Source organism: Peromyscus eremicus, chromosome 6 (genome assembly GCF_949786415.1).
Source record: "Peromyscus eremicus chromosome 6, PerEre_H2_v1, whole genome shotgun sequence".
Lineage (NCBI taxonomy): Eukaryota > Metazoa > Chordata > Mammalia > Rodentia > Cricetidae > Peromyscus > Peromyscus eremicus.
This window is the reverse complement of record NC_081421.1, coordinates 69,898,834-69,920,849: the sequence shown is the minus strand read 5'-3', so window position 1 is coordinate 69,920,849 and position 22,016 is coordinate 69,898,834. Positions and strand designations below refer to the sequence as shown.

General features: G+C 47.2%; 1 long non-coding RNA gene and 5 other non-coding genes across 6 annotated transcripts; 3 read left to right on the top strand and 3 right to left on the bottom strand.

The window, feature by feature from the left end:
- Positions 1-8,118: 8,118 nt before the first annotated feature.
- Positions 8,119-8,282, top strand: LOC131913950 (U1 spliceosomal RNA). The gene has a single exon (XR_009380019.1). It is a non-coding gene; the product is annotated as a U1 spliceosomal RNA (small nuclear RNA).
- Positions 8,283-9,397: 1,115 nt separating this feature from the next.
- Trnan-guu (transfer RNA asparagine (anticodon GUU)) lies at positions 9,398-9,471 on the top strand. The gene has a single exon. It is a non-coding gene; the product is annotated as a tRNA-Asn (tRNA).
- Positions 9,472-11,154: 1,683 nt separating this feature from the next.
- On the bottom strand, positions 11,155-11,226 carry Trnah-gug (transfer RNA histidin (anticodon GUG)). The gene has a single exon. It is a non-coding gene; the product is annotated as a tRNA-His (tRNA).
- Positions 11,227-12,095: 869 nt separating this feature from the next.
- On the bottom strand, positions 12,096-12,169 carry Trnan-guu (transfer RNA asparagine (anticodon GUU)). The gene has a single exon. It is a non-coding gene; the product is annotated as a tRNA-Asn (tRNA).
- A 1,112-nt stretch (positions 12,170-13,281) lies between these two features.
- Positions 13,282-13,445, bottom strand: LOC131913904 (U1 spliceosomal RNA). Its single transcript, XR_009379980.1, has one exon. It is a non-coding gene; the product is annotated as a U1 spliceosomal RNA (small nuclear RNA).
- A 285-nt stretch (positions 13,446-13,730) lies between these two features.
- Positions 13,731-14,199, top strand: LOC131912588 (uncharacterized). Its single transcript, XR_009379653.1, has 2 exons — positions 13,731-13,858; positions 14,039-14,199. It is a non-coding gene; the product is annotated as an uncharacterized LOC131912588 (long non-coding RNA).
- Positions 14,200-22,016: the final 7,817 nt, after the last annotated feature.

Genomic DNA, 22,016 nt, shown 5'->3' with positions numbered 1-22,016 from the left:
ATCCTTTGCCCTACAAAAGCTTCTCGGTTTCAAGAGGTCCCATTGATTGATTGTTTCTCTCAGTGTCTGTGCTACTGGTGTTCTATTTAGAAAATGGTCTCCTATGCCAATGCGTTCAAGACTACTTCCTACTTTCTCTTCTAGCAGGTTCAGAGTAGCTGGATTTATGTTGAGGTCCTTGATCCACTTGGACTTAAGTTTTGTGCACGGTGATAGATATGGATCTATTTGCAGCCTTCTACATGTTGATATCCAGTTTTGCCAGCACCATTTGTTGAAGATGCTTTCTTTTTTCCATTGTGCACTTTTGGCTTCTTTGTCAAAAATTATTTGTTCATAGGTGTGCGGATTAATGTCAGGGTCTTCAATTTGATTCCATTGGTCCACATGTCGGTTTTTATGCCAGTACCAAGCTGTTTTTATTACTGTAGCTCTATAGTACAGCTTGAAGTCAGGGATCGTGATGCCTCCAGAGGTTGTTTTATTGTACAGGATTCTTTTGGCTATCCTGGGTTTTTTGTTTTTCCATATGAAGTTGAGTATTATTCTTTCCAGGTCTGTGAAGAATTGTGTTGGTATTTTGATGGGGATTGCATTGAATCTGTAGATTGCTTTTGGTAAGATTGCCATTTTTACTATGTTAGTTCTGCCTATCCATGAGCATGGGAGATCTTTCCATTTTCTGACATCTTCTTCAATTTCTTTTTTCAGGGACTTAAAGTTCTTGTCATATAGGTCCTTCACTTGCTTGGTTAGTGTTACCCCAAGGTATTTTATGTCATTTGTGGCTATAGTAAAGGGTGATGTATCTCTGATTTCCTTCTCCGCTTTTTTGTCCATTGTATCTAGGAGGGCTACTGATTTTTTTGAGTTGATCTTGTATCCTGCTATGTTGCTGAAGGTGTTTATAAGTTGTATCAGTTCCTTGGTGGAATCTTTGGGGTTGCTCAAGTATACTATCATGTCATCTGCAAATAGGGAAAGCTTGACTTCTTCCTTTCCAATTTGTATCCCCTTAATCTCCTTATGTTGTCTTATTGCTCTGGCTAGAACTTCAAGTACTATATTGAATAAGTATGGGGAGAGCGGACAGCCTTGCCTCGTTCCTGATTTTAGTGGAATTGCTTTGAGTTTCTCTCCATTTAATTTGATGTTGGCTGTTGGCTTGCTGTAAATTGCCTTTATTATGTTTAGGTATGTTCCCTGTATTCCTGATCGCTCCAAGACCTTTATCATGAAGGGGTGTTGGATTTTGTCAAATGCCTTTTCAGCATCTAGTGAGATGATCATGTGGTTTTTTTCTTTGAGTTTGTTTATATGGTGTATCACATTGACAGACTTTCGTATGTTGAACCATCCTTGCATCCCTGGAATGAATCCTACTTGATCATGGTGGATAATTGTTTTGATGTGTTCTTGGAGTCTGTTTGCCAGTATTTTATTGAGTATTTTTGCATCAATGTTCATGAGGGAGATCGGTCTGTAGTTCTCTTTCTTTGTTGTATCCTTGTTTGGTTTGGGAATCAGGGTAATTGTAGCCTCATAGAAGGAGTTTGGTAATGTTCCTTCTGTTTCTATTGTATGGAACAATTTAGAGAGTATTGGTATTAACTCTTCTTTGAAGATCTGGTAGAATTCTGCACTGAAACCATCTGGTCCTGGGCTTTTTTTGGTTGGGAGACTTTTAATGACTGTTTCTATTTCGTTAGGGGTTATTGGACTATTTAAATAGTTTATCTGGTCTTGATTTAATTTAGGTATGTGGTAACTATCCAGAAAATTATCCATTTCTTTTAGGTTTTCCAGCTTTGTGGAATAGAGGTTTTTGAAGTATGACCTGATGATTCTCTGGATTTCCTCAATGTCTGTTGTTATGTCCCCCTTTTCATTTCTGATTTTGTTGATTTGGATGCTCTCTCTCTGTCTTTTGGTTAGTTTGGATAAGGGCTTGTCTATCTTGTTGATTTTCTCAAAGAACCAACTCTTTGTTTCATTAATTTTTTGTATTGTTCTCTTTGTTTCTATTTTATTGATTTCAGCTCTCACTTTGATAATTTCCTGGCATCTATTTTTCCTGGGAGACTTTGCTTCTTCCTGTTCTAGAACTTTCAGGTGTGCTGTTAAGTCACTAGTGTGAGATTTCTCCAGCTTATTTATGTGGGCATTTAGTGCTATGAATTTCCCTCTTAGTACTGCTTTCATAGTGTCCCATAGGTTTGGATATGTGGTGTCTTCATTTTCGTTGATCTCTAGGAAGTCTTTAATTTCTTTCTTTATTTCTTCCTTAACCCATTGGTGATTCAGGTGGGTATTGTTCAGTTTCCATGAGATTGTAGGTTTTCTGTAGTTTTTGTTGTTGTTGAAATCCAACTTTAGACCATGGTGGTGTGATAGAACACAGGAGGTTATTCCAATTGTTTTGTATCTGTTTAGATTTGTTTTGTGACCAAGTATGTGGTCGATTTTAGAGAAGGTTCCATGGGGTGCTGAGAAGAAGGTATATTCTTTTTTGTTAGGATGGAATGTTCTGTAGATGTCGATTAAGTCCATTTGAGTCATGACATCAATTAAGTCCTTTATTTCTCTGTTAAGTTTCGATTTGGGGGATCTGTCCAGTGGTGAAAGTGGGGTGTTGAGGTCTCCCACTATTAATGTGTGGGGTTTTATATGTGATTTAAGCTTTAATAATGTTTCTTTTACATATGTGGGTGCCCTTGTGTTTGGGGCATAAATGTTCAGAATTGAGACTTCATCTTGGTGGATCTTTCCTGTGATGAGTATGTAATGCCCTTCTTGATCTCTTTTGATTGATTTTAGTTTGAAGTCTATTTTGCTGGATATCAGGATGGCTACACCCGCTTGTTTCTTAAGACCGTTTGATTGGAAAGTCTTTTCCCAGCCTTTTATTTTTAGGTAGTGTCTATCTTTGAATTTGAGATATGTTTCTTGTATGCAGCAGAAAGATGGGTCCTGCTTTCGTATCCATTCTGTAAGCCTATGTCTTTTTATAGGTGAATTAAGTCCATTGATATTGAGGGATATTAATGTCCAGTGATTGTTCATTCCTGTTATTTTTTGGTGGTGATGTGTGTGTACTTTTCTTCGTTGGGGTTTACTGCTGTGGCTTTATCTATTGCCTGCGTTTTCGAGGGTGTATCTGACTTCCTTAGGTTGGAATTTTCCTTCTAGTGCTTTCTGTAGGGCTGGGTTTGTGGATAAATATTGTTTAAATCTGGCTTTGTCATGGAATGTCTTGTTCACTCCATCTATGATGATTGAAAGTTTTGCTGGGTATATTAGTCTAGGCTGACATCCATGGTCTCTTAGTGTCTGCATTACATCTGTCCAGGACCTTCTGGCTTTCAAAGTCTCCATTGAGAAATCGGGTGTTATTCTGATAGGTTTGCCTTTATATGTCACTTGGCCTTTTTCCTTTGCTGCTCTTAATATTCTTTCTTTATTCTGTACATTTAATTGTTTAATTATTATGTGGCGAGGGGACTTTTTTTGGGGGTCTAGTCTGTTTGGTGTTCTATAGGCTTCCTGTATCTTCATAGGCATTTCCTTCTTTAAGTTGGGAAAGTTTTCTTCTATGATCTTGTTGAATATATTTTCTGTGCCCTTGAGTTGGTATTCTTCTCCTTCTTCTACCCCTATTATTCTTAGGTTTGGTCTTTTCATGGTGTCCCAAATTTCTTGGACATTTTGGTTCATGACTTTGTTGACTTTAGTGTTTTCTTTGACTGATGAATCTATTTCTTCTATTGTATCTTCAACGCTAGAGATTCTCTCTTCCATCTCTTGCATTCTGTTGATTATACTTGCATCTGAAGTTCCCAATCGTTTTCTCAGATTTTATATTTCCAGCATTCCCTCTGTTTGTGTCTTCTTCATTTTTTCTATTTCCCTTTTCAGGTCTTAGACTGTTTCCTTCATTTGTTTCATTGATTTTTCTTGATTTTCTTTCAGTATTTTATTGTTCTCTTCCAGGACTTTTTTTATTTCTTCTAATTTGTTTGCCCTTTCCTCTAGTTGTTTACAGCGTTCTTCACATTTTTTTGTCTTTTCCTCTACAAGAGCCTCTAGCTTCTTCATGATGACATTCATAAGGCTATTTTCTTCTGCTTCTTCCAATTTCTGATGTTCAGGTCTAGGTGTTGGAGGAGGGCTAGGGCCTGGTGATGGTGTATTGCTATTCATTTTGTTGTATGTGTTTCTGCCTTGACGTCTGCCCATCTCCTTGTGGTTCGTTCTTGGCCTTATCCGCACACTTGGTTCAGACAGAGCTGACAGATTCAGGAAGTCTCTCTCTCTTGTCCAGATGGGAGCTCTCTTGTCCAAATTGGAAGTCCGGGGCAGGATGGGAGCTCTGTGCTTCAGAAGGGAAGTCCGGGGCAAGATGGGAGCTGGGAGCTGTGCTTCAGAAGGGAAGTCCAGGGCAAGATGGGAGCTGGGGGCCGGCCTCTTCCATTTCTTAAAGGGAATTTTTTATTTCCTCTTTAAGGGAGTTTTTCATTTCCTCTTTAAGGGCCTCTATCATCTTCTTAAAGTCATTTTTAGGATTGATTTCTTCTGTTTCTTCTGCGTTGGTATGTTCAGGTCTTGCAGGTGTAGAATCACTAGGTTCTGATGTTGTCATATAGGTCTGTATGTTGTTGTCTGTATTTTTGCACTGGCGTCTACTCATTTCTTCCTCTGCTCAGTGTAGGCAGTGTCTGTGTCTGAAGGTGCCTCTCTTGTTCTAATTGACAGTCTTGGTCCACTAGGAGTTCTTGGTTAAATCAGTGCTGTTGGGCTCTGTTTCTTCTGGAGCAGCTTAGTCCAATCAGTGTTAATGGGTTCTGTCTCAGGGAGCAGCTGTTCCCAGTTGGTGCAGGGTGTGCTTATGGTTTCAGTGGTTGTTAGGTTTGTAGGTTTTTTTTTTTTTTTTTTTTTTTTTTTTTTGGTGGGAGAGCAGGGAAAGGTATCTGTTTGGTCCCTGGGACTCCAATGGGTAGGGCCTAGGGGCTAGAGACCTGATCTGCCGGTCCGGAGATGGAGCTTACCTGTTCCCAGTGGGTGTAATGTAGGTTTATGATTCTGGTGATCTGGTTCGGTGGCTGGACCTTCTTTTATGTTCTCAGGTCACATTTTGCTCATTCGTCAACTCCTCAGCGGGTCTTGTTTCCTCAGACCACAGACTGTAGGATTCTGAATCCTCTCCCGAATGGATCTCAGCTGAGCAGGTTGTTTAGTAGGGTAATCTCAGCAACACCTCCAAGTTGTTGGGTTTCGCAGGATCGGCAGCTGGGCCCTGGGTTGGCCTCAGACAGAGTGTTCGGATCCATTCTAGGTCACAGCTGCCTCATGCCTTGAGTCATCACTTTCTGTAGAAAGGCCACAGTCTCTTGCTGTGAGTCAGAAGTTCCCCAAATGTCCTGACACAACTCAGAAGCAGAAGGGAAGGGACAGCAAACAGACTCGGTGGGGGCTGTCTAGCTGATCTTTGAACCGAATCATATGGACTTAGAATTACTTTACTGATGCTTCCTGCTTTATAACCAGCTGTTCCTAATTTATTTGCATCAGGATAAAATGTAAGGGCTCCAGGTGCTCTTCTCACTATGCAGGGAAGAATCTATTCAGTTCTTTTTATACATTGAAGTTCCTTATTTTTTTTAACTTTGTTGTTAATTTCTCCTGAGAAATTACTGCCAGCTCTTTGCCAACATCATTAATCACCAACAATTGCAAGATTTCAGCATTGGTATAGGGTACTACAGTCTCAGCTGGATCCTTTCCTGACAACTGATGAAGTCTTATTCTTCCCTTTATGATAAATTCAGAAACCCTTTTTATATAGGTCTTTAACTTTTTACTTTGTTTGTGAGCTAGAAAAATCTATTCCAAAATATTACTGCCCCTCTCATAAGGACTCCAGTAGGGGAATGATTGGAAGGTACAATTATGGAAATACATTCAGTTGTGAGATCTAATCCACCCACAGAGGCATTTTGTACGTTTTGTTCTACTTGGGCTAATTCCCTTTCAGCCTCAGCTGTTAATTGTCTTGGACTGTTTAAATCTGAGACATCTTGAAAATTTTGAAACAAATGACTTAATTCTTAAATAGACAATCCAATGGTAGGCTGCAAACAGTTAATATCATCCAATAATTTTTTAATATCATTGAGAATGTGGAACTGAAAAAAAAAAGCTGGGAAGTGATGGCGCATGCCTTTAATCCCAGCACTCGGGAGGCAGAGGCAGGCAGATCTCTGTGAGTTTGAGGCCAGCCTGGGCTACAGAGTGAGTTCCAGGAAAGGAGCCAAAGCTACACAGAGAAACCCAGTCTCAACAAACAAACAAACAAACAAACAAAAAAGTGTGGAACTGATCTCTTCTAATCTGTACCTTTTGCTACTGAATTCTCTGTTTACTTAATTTAAATCTCAAATAACTAAGAGAATCTCCTTAGTTATTAGTATTTTTTTTTTCAGGAGAAATTTGTAATCCCCAACAGGGTAAAATTTTCTGTATCACGTTAAACATTTTTTTCTAAGATATTTGTATCAGAAGCAGTCAATAAAATATCACTCCACCCATACAGGCTCATTAGTTAGCCATTTCAAAGGCAGAGCAGTTGGGTTACCAGCAGTGGCCCCTACTCTAAATTTGGAGAGCCAATTCCTGTTTTATCTTGTTGGACAACCTGTATAGGCTGTGATTTTCCTTGATAACTTTTTCCAATACCTTTTCCAGAACATACCCCATTTTAAACATCATTTACAAGCTGTTTCTGAAATTGTAGGAATATTCATTTGAGCTCCCCATTGTTGCAACAAATCTCTCCCCCCTGAATTCATGGCTGTATCAGCTACACAAGGCTTTAACATCCCTATTTGTCCTTCAGGCCCTACACATCTAATCCACTCTACACTCTGTTTTACCTAAGATAAGGCTCCAATGCCTACAGATTCTTTTAAAGGCCAGTTGGGATCCCAGGATTCTTGTGAAATTATAGATACATTGGCACCAGAATCCAATAATCCTTCAATATCAACCTCATTTAGTTTTATTTTCAGTTTAGGCCTTTCACCATTGATGACTGTTTGCCAAATACCTTTTCCCCCATACTTCCAAAACCTTCTCTCCTACATACAGGAGCTGCTTTACCTTTAAAACATGGGAGTAATAACAACTGAGCAGTTCTATCACCAGCTTCTCTTTGCATAGTTCTTTTTACATATGCCATAATTTTATTTTCACCCTGGTAATCTTCATCTGTAATTCCTGGGTGTACAATAAATCCTTGAGACATTAAACCGCTTCTTCCCAAATTATTCCTACTGTTCCTAGGGGAAGGGGACCATACACCGCAGTGGCTATTCTATAACAAGGAATTTGTGGAGATAACAAAGGATGTTTGACACCGTCAGGTCTAAAGCAGCGCTTCCTGAGTAGCAGGCATTAAATCCCCAATGCTGAGCCTGTGTTCCCCCAATAGCTGGTGATGAGTCATCCCATTGCATCAGAAAATAGGTAGCTCATCTTGTTTGTTCCTGGGCCCCAAGCTGAGCCCTTCATCAAGTTTCCTGAAGGTAAAGGATTACCATGCATATCTCTCTTTGGTCTACCTCTGCTGTAGGGCTGGTTCCCGGGCTCCCCGATCACATTCTCCGACTTGGTGTTGGAGGGAGATGGGGGTCTGTTCGTAACTCACCAAAACCAGTCACAAGGCTGTTAGGGCAAGCGGTGGGCAGCCCACGGCTGTTCAGGGTTTCGGGGACAATTCAAGATGATTTGTCTCTGGTCCTTCAACACTCCATCCAGCTCTCCGCGAGCAAGGGAGTTCGCCAAGCCAACGTGGCGAAGGGGAGGGGTGTGATGTCACCCTTGGGTGCCAGTCGGGGGCGTGGTCTATGCAGATGAGGGGCGCGCAGGGGCTGCCGGTCCGCACCCGCTGCGGAAACGCGAGGGATTTCGCGCGGCGTGGAAAGGAGCGCGGGTCCGCGGATGACAGCGGAGCGCAGGAACCGGGCGCGGTCCGGGGAGACCCGCGATCGCTGGCGGCGAAGTGACCGTGTGTTGAGAGCGCAGGTCCGGTGTGTCTGAGCGGTGTGTGGTGGGGAGGCAAACATACTTACCTGGCAGGGGAGACACCATGATCAAGCAGGTGGTTTTCCCAGGGCGAGGCTCACCCATTGCACTTGGGGTGTGTTGACCCCTGCGATTTCCCCAAATGCGGGAAACTCGACTGCAAAATTTATGGTAGTGGGGGACTGCGTGCGCGCTCTCCCCTGACTTTTTCCCGGTAACAAAAAACAGACACCTATTTACTAGGTGTTTGGAGCAGCTGGAGTCATAGACCTGTAATCCACCAGCTCTTCAGCATTTGAAATCATCTCTTCGCACTTTTGACAAGAACCTTAAGAGGTTCTAGATTAATGCAAAGACAAAACGAAAACAAGACAGAAAAAGCAATATTGGACGACTGGAGTCACTGCCTGACAGACAAACAGCACTTTTAGGGAAACTACGTCCCAACCTGGGTTTCATACTCCAGACCTTCCTTCCTTCCTTTCTTTCTTTCTTTCTTTCTCTTTCTTTCTTTCTTTCTCTTTCTTTCTTTCTTTCTTTTTCTTTCTTTCTTTCTTTCTTTTTCTTTCTTTCTTTCTTTCTCTTTCTTGGTTCCCATGTTGAACATGAGCACCACACCTGGGTCCCGGGCCAACAACACCACTGACCCCTGTTTTTTCCGTGAAATGAAAAGAACAAAACCAAACACACCCGCATGACTTTATTGTCTTCCTAACGAAGTTGGCATCGACCGCGTCCGCTCGGTTCTAACGCTCCAGTCTCTTGGATACGTGCGCCCTGGGGCTCCACCGGGCTTGCGCCTCCTCCGGGCCCGGATGCGTGTCCCCACCCACCCACCCCACCCTCGCTCCCGCCCGTCCCTCTCCACCCCGGGTCCAGTCCCGCCGTCTCCCTCCCGTCCGGCCTCCCCGAGCACCGCACCGCACTCGCCGCCTTTCCCACGCGGGCCGCGCCGAGGCTCCAGCACTACCGGGGTGACGAGCCCTCGCGCGTCCGCGCTCGGGGTCTGCAAAGGACCCGACCCTAAAGCGCCCTTGGCTCCTCCGCCGAGTCCTGCTGGGCGCCGGGGCCGCGAGCCCGCCAGCGTGGAGCCCCGGAGCCCCGACCCCGGGTGGCCGAGGGTCCCTGCGTCCGGGCGTCCCGGAGCCGCCGGCGGCTCGCCCCGGGTTCCTGAGGTTCGCGCGAGCTCGGGGAGCGGCTGCGCGGCGCGGGTCACGGCGGGGCGCGGGCCCGGGGGCTTCGGGGCTCGGTCGTCCCAGGTGTAACCGCCGCGGTGACGCCGGCCTCACCAAGGAGACGCCACCCTGTCTACTGCACCGTCTCTGTGGCGCAATCGGTTAGCGCGTTCGGCTGTTAACCGAAAGGTTGGTGGTTCGAGCCCACCCAGGGACGACGGGCCTTAGGCTTTTAACAGCTTTCCCAGGAAACAGCCACTGTGAACGACTGGAAATGCACGTTCCTGCATTCTACTGAGATCCTTGAGACCCACATAAAACTCAAGCCTGTGTAAAATAAGCCCTACCTTCCCCTGTCACACATCATTCACCGCCAGGCCTCTGGCAAGGAAAATTTCAACAGGAAAGCTTTTTTTTTTTTTTTAAACCCCCCCCCCCACTCCGAATGGGGGCAGCAGTAGACAAACCCCCTGCATCTGTCTTTGGTGTATTACAGAATGGGTAAAGTAGGAATGCTTTCTCAATAAAAAAAAAATCATGACGAGTCCCCAAAGCACAGGACACAGACCGGATTTTAATAAAACAGGTAAACTTTACACCACTGTTTAAAGATACGCATACGAGAAGGGACGACCCCGCAACGTAATTGGTAATCAGAAAACCCTGGAACCAATTTAATTCGAAAACCACGTGCTGTGGAAACATAAATCACAGACACGGGCAGGACGGGCCGTGTGGTACGGAATCCCGGGCCGTGTGGTTTCGGTCTCTGCAGACCGGCGTCCACCGAAGCCTCCGGACCGCTGGTTTGCTGCCCTGCTCTCTGCAAGGACCCGTAGCAGTCTGCCCCTCCCGCGGTGCTCCAGCCTCGGCCGACAGCAGGCGGTGGAAGTCTGTCACGTGCAGAGTTCCCGCCCTGAGCCCACATGGTGGAGTGGAAGGAGAGAACTGACTCCTTCAAGTTGCCACCTTACCCCACAGCATGCTGGGACACGTGTGCTCACAAGCACATGGGAGCTTACACAAACACACGAGCATAATTTAAAACGGTTTTCTGCATGTCCATCAAGCAGGCTCTTCTTCAGCCCCTGTCTTTTATACTGTGAGATTATTCCACCACTTTTAAACGTGAGTGTCTGTCAAATGGGTTTCAAATTAATTCCAAATAGCCCATCGAATAGTATTTGTTCTGTAACTCACTAATAAAAGCGTCTCAAGTAAAGCTATCACACACTTAAAGAGCACATCTAGACATAATCCGTCTCCCGTCTGCCGTCCTGCACTGGGATGAGCCCAGGTTGTGTTAAGTGTCCTAGTGTGTTGGAATTTCCTCTCAGTGGGGCTCTGGAGAACGGATCACCGTGGGGATGCGGCTCATGCTTCTCACATCTCTTTGACCAGGAGATATATATATATATGAGTATTCTTATTTTCTTGTGTCGATTAGATCATAGAGTGTATTCTATGGAAATTGTAGTCTTGTTGCTTTGTTAGAACGGATTTTCACCTTCAATAATTATTCAGCATGTAGACGATAAAGATTTTACTCTCAAGGGGGTGGGGCAGCACACATAAAACAAGTTTTTCCACTTGTGATGTGTTACCACTAAGACAAATACCAGACAGAACATTCAGACCCTGTATCATCCTGACCAAGGCCAAAATTAGGGGTGAGGGTGTTATGTCCGAGGTCTTGGGCGTGATGACGGTGAAGGCGAATTTACGAGTGCACCGGAGACAGCGGGATGGACAGCGAAGACCACAGCCCCAAACTGCAACAGTGCTGCTTGAGTTCCTGGAGTCAGCTGGGCTCGGACAAGGAGACTGGAGCCTGTGGCAAGACGTTAGCCAGGTACGGGGCGCAGGGGGCAAGAAAGCAGCATGCGGGGGCGGGCGCGAGTGCCGTGACTCGGATTCGAACCGAGGTTGCTGCGGCCACAACGCAGAGTACTAACCACTATACGATCACGGCGAGCCACACGCCCCACGGGCGTCCCGACGCTTTGGAAGCGCCTGTCCTGCATCGGGGTTTCTCCGGCTGCTGCGTTGGGAGCGGCGCCGGGGACACGATCTGCACCTCGGTCGGGTGGAGAGGGCGGCTGCTAACTGGGAAGTGCGTGGGTCGATGCCACTCCTGCGGGAGCAGTGTTTTCCCCAGCACGTGACAGACTTCCACCGCCTGCTGTCGGCCGAGGCTGGAGCACCGCGGGAGGGGCAGACTGCTACGGGTCCTTGCAGAGAGCAGGGCAGCAAACCAGCGGTCCGGAGGCTTCGGTGGACGCCGGTCTGCAGAGACCCAAACCCCACGGCCCGGGATTCCGTACCACACGGCCCGTCCTGCCCGTGTCTGTGATTTATGTTTCCACAGCACGTGGTTTTCGAATTAAATTGGTTCCAGGGTTTTCTGATTACCAATTACGTTGCAGGGTCGCCCTTCTTGTATGCGTATCTTTAAACAGTGGTGTAAAGTTTACCTGTTTTATTAAAATCCGGTCTGTGTCCTGTGCTTTGGGGACTTGTCCATAATTTTCTTTTATTGAGAAAGCATTCCTACTTTACCCATTCTGTAATACACCAAAGACAGCTGCAGGGGGTTTGTCTACTGCTGCCCCCATTCGGAGTGGGGGGGGTTTAAAAAAAAAAAAAAGCTTTCCTGTTGAAATTTTCCTTGCCAGAGGCCTGGCCGTGAATAATGTGTGACAGGGGAAGGTAGGGCTTTTTCACACATAGGCTTGAGTTTTATGTGGGTCTCAAGGATCTCAGCAGAATGCAGGAACGTGCATTTCCCAGTCGTTCACAGTGGCTGTTTCCTGGGAAAGCTGTTAAAAGCCTAAGGGCCGTCGTCCCTGGGTGGGCTCGAACCACCAACCTTTCGGTTAACAGCCGAACGCGCTAACCGATTGCGCCACAGAGACGGTGCGGCAGGTAGGGCGGCGTCTCCTTGGTGAGGCCGGCGTCACCGCGGCGGCCACACCTGGGACGACCGAGCCCCGAAGCCCCCGGGCCCGCGCCCCGCCGTGACCCGCGCCGCGCACCCGCTCCCCGAGCTCGCGCGAACCTCAGGAACCCGGGGCGAGCCGCCGGCGGCTCCGGGACGCCGGGACGCAGGGACCCTCGGCCACCCGGGGTCGGGGCTCCGGGGCTCCACGCTGGCGGGCTCGCGGCCCCGGCGCCCAGCAGGACTCGGCGGAGGAGCCCAAGGGCGCTTTAGGGTCGGGTCCTTTGCAGACCCCGAGCACGGACGCGCGAGGGCTCGTCACCCCGGTGTGTGCTGGAGCCTCGGCGCGGCCGCGTGGGAAAGGCGGCGAGCGCGGTGCGGTGCTCGGGGAGGCCGGACGGGAGGGAGACGGCGGGACTGGACCCGGGGTGGAGAGGGACGGGCGGGAGCGAGGGTGGGGTGGGTGGGTGGGGACACGCAGCCGGGCCCGGAGGAGGCGCGAGCCCCGTGGAGCCCCAGGGCGCACGTATCCAAGAGACTGGAGCGTTAGAACCGAGCGGACGCGGTCGAAGCCAACTTCATTAGGAAGACAATAAAGTCACCCGGGTGTGTTTGTTCTTTTCAATTCACCGCAAAAACGGGGGAGACGGGGAGAAACGAACAAAGCAGAGGAAGAATTGCTTCCTATCAGCGGTTTCTAGGGGTGACTCGTTCTTACTAAACTTACAACAGGTTTTGGACAGTGGTGCTGCTGGCCCCGGGACCCAGGAGTGGTGCTCATGTTCAACACGGGAACCAAGAAAGAAAGAAAGAGAGGAAGGTCTGGAGTGTGAAACCCAGGTTGGGACGTAGTTTCCCTAAAAGTGCTGTTTGTCTGTCAGGCAGAGACTCCACTCCAGTCGTCCAATATTGCTTTTTCTGTCTTGTTTTCCTTTTGTCTTTGTATTAATCTAGAACCTCTTATGGTTCTTGTCAAAAGTGCGAAGAGATGATTCTAAATGCTGAAGAGCTGGTGGATTACAGGTCTATGACTCCAGCTGCTCCAAACACCTAGTAAATAGGTGTCTGTTTTTTGTTACCGGAAAAAATCAGGGGAAAGCGCGCACGCAGTCCCCCACTACCATAAATTTTGCAGTCGAGTTTCCCGCATTTGGGGAAATCGCAGGGGTCAACACACCCCAAGTGCAATGGGTGAGCCTCGCCCTGGGAAAACCACCTGCTTGATCATGGTGTCTCCCCTGCCAGGTAAGTATGTTTGCCTCCCCACCACACACCGCTCAGACACCCCGGACCTGCGCTCTCAACACACGGTTACTTCGCCGACAGCGATCGGGCCTCCCCGGACCCGCGCCCGGTTCCTGCCCTCCGCTGCTACCCGCGGACCCGCGCTCCCTCCCACGCCGCGCGAAATCCCTCGCGTTTCCGCAGCGGGTGCGGACCGGCAGCCCCTGCGCGCCCCTCATCTGCATAGACCACGCCCCCGACTGGCACCCAAGGGTGACATCACACCCCTCCCCTTTGCCACGTTGGCTGGCGAACTCTCTTGCTCGCGGAGAGCTGGATGGAGTGTTGAAGGACCAGAGACAAATCATCTTGAATTGTCCCCAAACCCTGAACAGCCGTGGGCTGCCCACCGCTTGGCCTAACAGCCTTGTGACTGGTTTTGGTGAGTTCGAACAGACCCCCATCTCCCTCCAACACCAAGTCGGAGAATGTGGTCAGGGAGCCCGGGAGCCAGCCCTACAGCAGAGGTCTCCCCGCTTCGCTCCAACCTACCTACCTCGTGTCTCCACCCCTGTATTTTAAAAAGCTCTTGATGTATGGGTTTCTTTGTTCTCTTCTACAGAAACACCGTGAAGCTGACACTACGTGGGGACATGGTATTTGGGGTGACCCAAGTCCGTGTTCCTGATCCAGGGGATCCACTGTGCCCTCTCTGGACCTCCTCAGGCTCCTGCATACACTCTGGCAGAAATACATATATACAAAATAAATGAGTACTCTGTTTTCTGTGTTGTCTGTGTGTGTGTGTGTGTGTGGCGGTGTGTGTGTGCCTGACTGGCGTGTGGAGGCCAGCGGACACTTTGTGACAGTCGGATCTCTCTCTACCGCGTGGGCCCTGTGGATCAAGCTCTTGGACTGTCAGGCCTGATGGCAACCGCCCTTGCCCTTGCCTATAAGCCATCTCTCTGGCTCTTTAAACACCCCTCCCCGCACCCCTCTCCCTTCACTCTCTGTCTCTCTCTGCATTCCCCCTCAATGCCCACTACCTTCACCCGGAGACAGGGTGTGTCTACATAGTTCTAGGAATAAGAGCTTTGTGCCACCACACCCGGTTCCTTTAAACCCTCTTTAGCCCGTTTACAGACGTAGTACAGCATTTTAAGGTTTACAGATGACTCTAATGTTTAGTCATTAACTCATAAACATAATTACTCTTATACAATGTTTTCGGAGCTTCGGGCTCAAAGAAGGTTAGAGTGACTGAGGTGAGATACTCATCAAATGATGAACATGCGCATCAGGAAGGCAAAGAGAGGACTCGGTAGTAAAGGCTGAAAAAAAAAATCGACCAAACAAATAAAAATCAGATAATATCTCTGCTTCTCACTGTCTGAAGGTTCAAAGGGAAATCTCTAAGTGTCTGTTGCCACTTGGCTTAAAATTGTAACAAATTAAATAGCCAAACGAATGGAAACACATGAACTATGTGGGGTCACCAACTGGATCAGGCCGTCTGAATGGGTGAGACAGTTGATTGGCCTGATCTGTTTGGGAGGCATCCAGGCAGTGGGACCGGGTCCTGTGCTCATTGCATGAGTCGGCTGTTTGAAACCTGGGGCCTATGCAGAGTCGCTTGGCTCGGCCTGGGAGGAGGGGACTGGACCTGCCTGGACTGAGTCTACCAGGTTGATCTCAGTCCTTGGGGGAGGCTTTGCCCTAGAGGAGGTGGGAATGGGGGTTGGGCTGAGGGGAAGGTGAGGGCAGCCGGAGGGGGGAGAACAAGGGAATCCGTGGCTGATATGTAGAACTGAATTGTACTGCAAAATAAAAATAAAAACAAACAAAATTGTAACAAGTTGGTTAGTGCAGTTTTGTTGGCCAGAAGAAAATGTAAATGTCTGCAGGATTCATAGCATGCTTTGCCTGTATTTATAATTGTTAGATAGCTAAGATACAAAATACACATTTTCTGTGTTTTGGATACAGCTGCCTGGATTTTGGTTTGGAATATAGCTATTTTAGAAAGAAAACAGTTTTCTATATGATCTCTCAGTTTGTGTTTTCTTTATTGCTTCTGTTTCCACTGTTTCCACTTTGAGGTCTTGAACCGTTTTATCCATTTCCTTCACCACACTTTGTTTTTCCTGGCTTTCTTTAAGGAATTTATTCATCTCCTCTTTAAGGAGCTCTATCATCTCATACAATTGGTTTTAAGGTCGTTTTCTTGGGCTTCAGCTGTGTTGGAATATTCAGGGCTTGCTGTACTAGGCTTGCTGGATAGGGAAGTGACCAGTATGGGCTCAGGAGCCCCAGGGCCAAGTTCTCAACACAAAGAGATATATTTGCCCCAGAGGGACAGAGGGCAGGGAATAAGAGACAAAATGGGAAGCAGAAGACTAAGGGAACAAGGAGGAGAGGGGGCAGGGGTATTTGTCCCAGAGGGACCAAAGGCTACCTCTGGATAGAGGGGAGACAGAGGTGGCCCATGGGCAAATGTCAGTTTATAAAGGTAAAGGGGGAAACCCAGTGTTGGGATGAGGTGTTTAATTTTAATTGGGCATGTTCGTTAGGTGAGCCAAAGGAAGCTTTTGATTGCCAGACTTAATACTTTGATAGCTGGACCTTAGTAGTCAGCCTCAGGAGGAGGAAGTGGCCAAATAAGGGACTAGACCGTGGTGGCTAGCTTTAGGAATGTAGTCTAAAGGTTTTTAGCAAGGCAGAGGGAATGGGGGAGAAGGGCAAGGCCCACCAGAGCTGTGCTTGCCACGCTCGGGCTGGCTGGCGTCCCTTCAGATAGTGTTTTCTATGTTGAGTGCCTGGTGCCCTTGGACAGGGTCTGATCAAATGTTTGATGGTTCTGAGATGTCACACAGGTCTTGGGAACCAAACCTGGGTCCTCTACAAGAAGGTCAAGTGCTCTTAACTGCTGAGCCATCTCTCCATCCCTTCCGAAGACTGTTACTAGAAATATCCAAAGCCTTTAGTTAGTTCTTCTCATGCACATTATTCAAAACAGGCACCTTCAATAAGAACGACATCCATGGTGATTATAACTAAAAGTCCATGTTTCTTGATTAAACAAGTATCTGAGAAGCCTTATAGCACACCTACCCTGGGTTTAAAAAGACTAATTAAATAAAAATGTATGTTTTAAAGATTTACTTTATGGCCGGGCGGTGGTGGCCCACACCTTTAATCCCAGCACTCGGGAGGCAGAGGCAGGTGGATCTTTGTGAGTTCGAGGCCAGCCTGGTCCACAGAGTGTTATCCAGAAAAGGCGCAAAGCTACACAGACACAGAGAAACCCTGTCTCAAAAAAACAAAAAACAAAACAAAACAAAACAAAAAAACCAAAAAAGAAAGAAAGAAAAAGAAAAGAAAAGATTTACTTTATGCATATGAATGCTTTTGCTTTTGTGTATCTGTCTACCACAGTCAAGCAGTGCCCATGATGGTCAGGAGAGGGGATCAGAACCCTGTATCTGGATTTATGGGTGGTTATGAGCCACCATGTAGGAGCCAGGAACTGAATCTGGATCCTCTACAAGAGCAGCCAGTGCTCTTAACCCCCGGACTAACTGTCCAGTCTTTACCATTTACAGCTCCCCAATAAGCAACAGACAATAATATAAAGTGACTCCTATTGGAGTCCCAATTCACTTTGTAACATAAAACAAGCAATGCTATTTAGTTATGCCCCCAAACCTACAAGTCTCGATTTTTGACATGTCCGACCTCGTTTTTTTTTTTTTTTTTTTTTTGCTTTTTGTTTTGTTTTGTTTTGTTTTGTTTTTTTGAGACAGGGTTTCTCTGTGTAGCTTTGGTGCCTGTCCTGGATCTCGCTCTGTAGACCAGGCTGGCCTCGAACTCACAAAGATCTGCCTGGCTCTGCCTCCCGAGTGCTGGGATTAAAGGCGTGCCCACCACCGCCCGCAGGTCTGATCTCTTTATTGCTATCCCTGCTATTAATAATATTTGGCACATAAAAACAACCAGACAATTTTGTTAAAAGGAAATTCTGAAACTGCTGTATTGGAAGCTAGAGCGGTTGCTCAGCAGTTAGGAGCACTTGCTACTGTTTGGGGACCGAGCTTCATTTTCCACCACCCACATACTGTCCCACAGAAGACCATCACTCCAGGTCCAAGAAATCTAGAGTCCTCTTCCGGCCCCCGCAGGCAATAGGCCTGCATGCTACGGACCTTCGGGCAACACACCTGTAGGCATAAAATAAAAATCATAACAGCCAGCACGGTGGGGCCCACCTTCAATCCCAGCACTCAGAAGTAGAGGCAAATGGATTTGTGTGAGTTTGAGGCTAACCTGGTCTACAAAGTGAGTTCTAGGCTAGCCAGGGCTACAAAGTGAGACTGTCTCAAAAGGCAAATCAGCAAGTCCTATAAACCAAACCAAACCAAACCAAACAACTATATTGTTATGTGATTTTTGTCTGTAATGTGACTTTCTCTTTATTCCTCAAACTAAAATTTGGTAAAATACTGAGGCAATCAGGTGGAAAAGTTATTAACTTCGGTACTTGGGAAGAAGAGGCAGGTGGGTTTGTGTGAGTTTGAGGCCAGCCTGGCTAGCCATGAAAAAATATATTCAATATGGTTTAAAAAATACATTTTTTAGTTGATTGAAGTACCGGTTTCTATTATCAGTTGTCTTTGCTTCCTTTTTAAAATAAATAGATTTGTTTAAATTATGTATATGTACATGTGTACCAGTAAGGGGTTGGTGGCATGTGTACATGCCTCCAGCAGCCAGAGGCCTGGGATCCCTTGGAGGGGGAATTACAGGTGATTGTGAGTCACCTGATGTGGGTGCTGGGAGTTGAACTCAGGTCCTCTGGAAGAACGGCAAGGGCCCTTACCCTCTGAGCCATCTCTCTAACCCGGTGTCTTTGTTTAGATCATTCTATGTTCTTGATTATTTTAACCTTAGGTGTACCACTCCAGTGTTGAGTCGTAGGTCAATGTTAGACTGCAGGTGGAAAAGAATCAAAGATAGAAATCAAACCCAGATCCTGATACCTAAGCGCATTTGACAATCTAGTCCACAGATGTCTTCCTTTTATGGTTTACCAACCATTTCCTTTTCTCTTGAAGACTGCTTCCCTGCCTATACAGCCTTGTCTATGGCACATCCTAGAATGAGTCCTTCAGCACGAGGGACATACAATCATGCCCCACCCCCCATGTCCATAGCGTGATCCTCGGCCAACAAGGGGAACTGCAGACTCAAGTTTCCAGAACCAGCCACAGCTCTGTGCGGTTTTTCAGGCCCATTGGCTGATTGGGATTCCTGTGATCAGTGTGCTGGTACAAGTCGGCAGCCAGGTTGTCTTGGGCTATCTTAGCTGCATAAATAGTTATTGATTGACCATCTTGTGTCATCCTTGTGACCACTAGGTAAATATTAAAAAGCAAAGAAACCGCTTTGGAGGCATCATCTGTAAAGGAGCAAGGATCAGAAGTTGATGGCTTCTCTGGAATGAGCCACTCTCCTTCGGTGCTGGGTTCATGGTGGGTCTTCGGGCCCCCACACCCACGTGCGTATGGGCAGCACTAATTGCACTCAGCAGGTTATTAATAACAGTTCTAAAGGTGACTAGGGGCGCAGAATCTTCGGTGGTTTGCTATAGCATCTTCCTGCTCAGCTCCTCGGCTATCAGAGTTGCGGTGGTCACAGAAAGCCCTCAGACTTCGTTTTTTCCCCCCGAACCAAGCCAAGCATTCCGAAGTCCATGGAAGGGAAAGTCTCCACCCCGCAAACAACTGGGCAGAAAGGCTGCCAGAAACAGTGCGCCTTCTACTTGAGGGGTGAAGAAACCTCATAGCTACAGGCGCAGGATCCTGTCTCTTCCACAGATTCGTGGTTACTGGAAATCCACTGAACTGTTGTTACCTGGAAGCTGCATTTCCAGAAGTTGACGAGAGAGATCGCCCAGCATTTCAAAACTGACTTGAGGTTTCCGAGTGCAGCAGCCATTAGTGCGCCTCAGTGAAGCGTACCGTGGGTTTGTTGGAAGATACCACGCCAAGAGAGTCCCCATCTGTCCAAAGGCTCACCAGATATGGGGAGAGAGAACTTAAGTGAAGGCAGGTGTTGTGATATTTTGTAATAAAACTTGTAAAATTAAAAAGAAAAAAAAACCTCATAAAATGGGGTGTGTCCTCTAGTATCCCCTACCCCATCTAGAGGGGGTTGGAGGGAAGTAGTCGTGAGCCAAATAGTATATTGAGGTTCTCTAAAGGAACAGGACTGATAGGATGGGAGAAAAATGTATATTAAAAGGGAATTTGTTAAACTGGTTAACGGTCGTGTTCTGAGTAGTCCAGCAATGGCTGTCTGCCAAGAATCCGGTCCTCGGTCAGTCCGGGAGGCGGGATGTCTCTGCGGTCCCAGTCTGGTCCTGGAAGCCTGAGAAGAGACCCCTGGAGGGGGCTGCTCTTCAGTCTATGTTGGAATGCTGGAGAAGGTGGATTTAACACCTGTCACAGCAACGGCACAGGGTGGAGAGTGAGGACAAACAGGCTAAGTGCAGTTTCTTTCGTCCAGGCCCTTTTTGTAGGCTGCCTCTAGAAGGTGTGGCCACAATTTGGGGTGTGTCTTCCTGCTTCAAATGATCTGATTTTTTTTAAAATCCCTCCCAGACATGCCTAGCAACTTGAGTTCTAGTTCATTTCAGATGTAGTCCAGTTGACAACAAAAATTAGCCATCACAGATATGATCAAAATACATTGTGAAAATGAGTGAAACTTTCAAAGAATACAAAAACTTTTGGTAATTACGTGTGTGTGTGTGTGTGTGTGTGTGTGTGTGTGTGTGTGTGTGTACAGTGTGCTCGTGCAGGCTATAGTTGGTGTGGCGGTAAGAGGACAACTTGAAGGAGGTCAGGTTTGTCACAGATGAATATTTGAAATATGATCATCCTTTTTCTGTAAATGCATATTGCAAAAACATTTAACTTGCCAGGGGTGCCAGCCGGGCAGTGGCGGTGCATACCTTTAAACCAGCACTCGGGAGGCAGAGCCAGGCGGATCTCTGTGAGTTCGAGGCCAGCCTGGTCTGCAGAGCGAGATCCAGGACAGGCTCCAAAGCTACACAGAGAAACCCTGTCTTGAAAATAAAGTAAAAAAGATGTCATATGAGCAGTTTTGAGGCTAGTATGCTAATCAACTTTCCTTGCAATGGGCAGAAGATCCCACAGTGAATGCTGTAGCGGGTCCCCTGAACTGTGAGAAGCTCACCTACTGGGGACTTGGGGTTCTGGGATGCCCCAGCCCAGGAGACAGCAGGGAGAGCAAGCAGAAAAGTCTCCCCTCTGCAGCAGAGTCTGTGGCGCTGATGAGTACTGAAGACGTAACCTAAACACAGTTTTATAAGGTCCTGACTCTGCAGTGTGGAATCCAAATAGAGCGCTTCCCAACTCCACCAGTCAACGCTCAGTGCCTTGTGCTGTGTTCCAGCCACAGCTGAAGGGACAGATTTTGTGATTGGCTGGCTTGATTCTCCCCATGTGGAGAACCAAGGGGAGACAGAGAGACTCAAATAAATACTGTCCTGGGGTAGACGTGTTGAAGGCCGAGAGAACTTGGCAGAGGTGTGCTTAACCTTCAGTGTCAACTTGGCATAGGCTTAGAATCCTCTAGGACATACCTCTCTAGGCCTGCCTGTAAGGGTGTTTCCAGAAAGGTCTGACTGAGAGAAAGCCTATCCTGAATGTGTGCAGCACCATCTCAACTCAGATCACAGACCAAAGGGAAAATTAGAGAGGAAGAAGTAGAAGTCAGCTTAGTACCAGTGTTCTCTCTCTCTCTCTCTCTCTCTGTCTCTCTCTCTCTCTCTGTCTCTCTCTGTCTCTGTCTCTCTCTGTCTCTCTGTCTCTCTCTCCCACACATACCCTACTGCATATACAGTGTGATCCATTGCCTGACACTGGATGCTGGGTCTTCCCTGCCATGATGGAATATACCCTCAGACCATGAACAAAATTAGGTCTCTCCCCCTTAACTTGCTTCTCGTCTAGTATCTTGTCACAGCAAAAAGAAAAGTGACGAAGACAGCAGGATTCCGTAGAGGGGCAGAATCAACAGTGTATGTTTGCCTCCGTGTGTTTGCACATGTGTGTATCTGATAGGATGGTTACATGGTAGGGGCTGTTTAGTCCACACAGAACTATCACCACGCTGGGAAGCAGGGAAACCAGTTCAGTCCATTGCACAGGATGCCTCTGCACTCCCAACCTGGTGCTGATGGCCTGGCGCTCCCAGGAGAGTCCCGGGATGGAGTCTAGGCTGTAAGGCTGGTCTAAAGTCAACAGTGGGTTGAAGCTGTGGTGGCAGGCAATACTGTTAGGGCAGGCAGGTACACGCTGCGTTTCTTTGGGCCATTTTATCCCTACACCCTGTGTTGGAAAACTCCATCCACTTTGAAGGCCTGTTTCCTACCGCAGTGAATCTTGTCTGAAAAGGCTCTATCGGGCATACCCACAAAGTCCAAGCACTGCCGGAGCTGAGAGAGATGGAGGCATGGAGAAGAAACAGGAGGCGCAAGGTGGAAGAGAGGTAACGTCACGTGATAGGATGTTGAT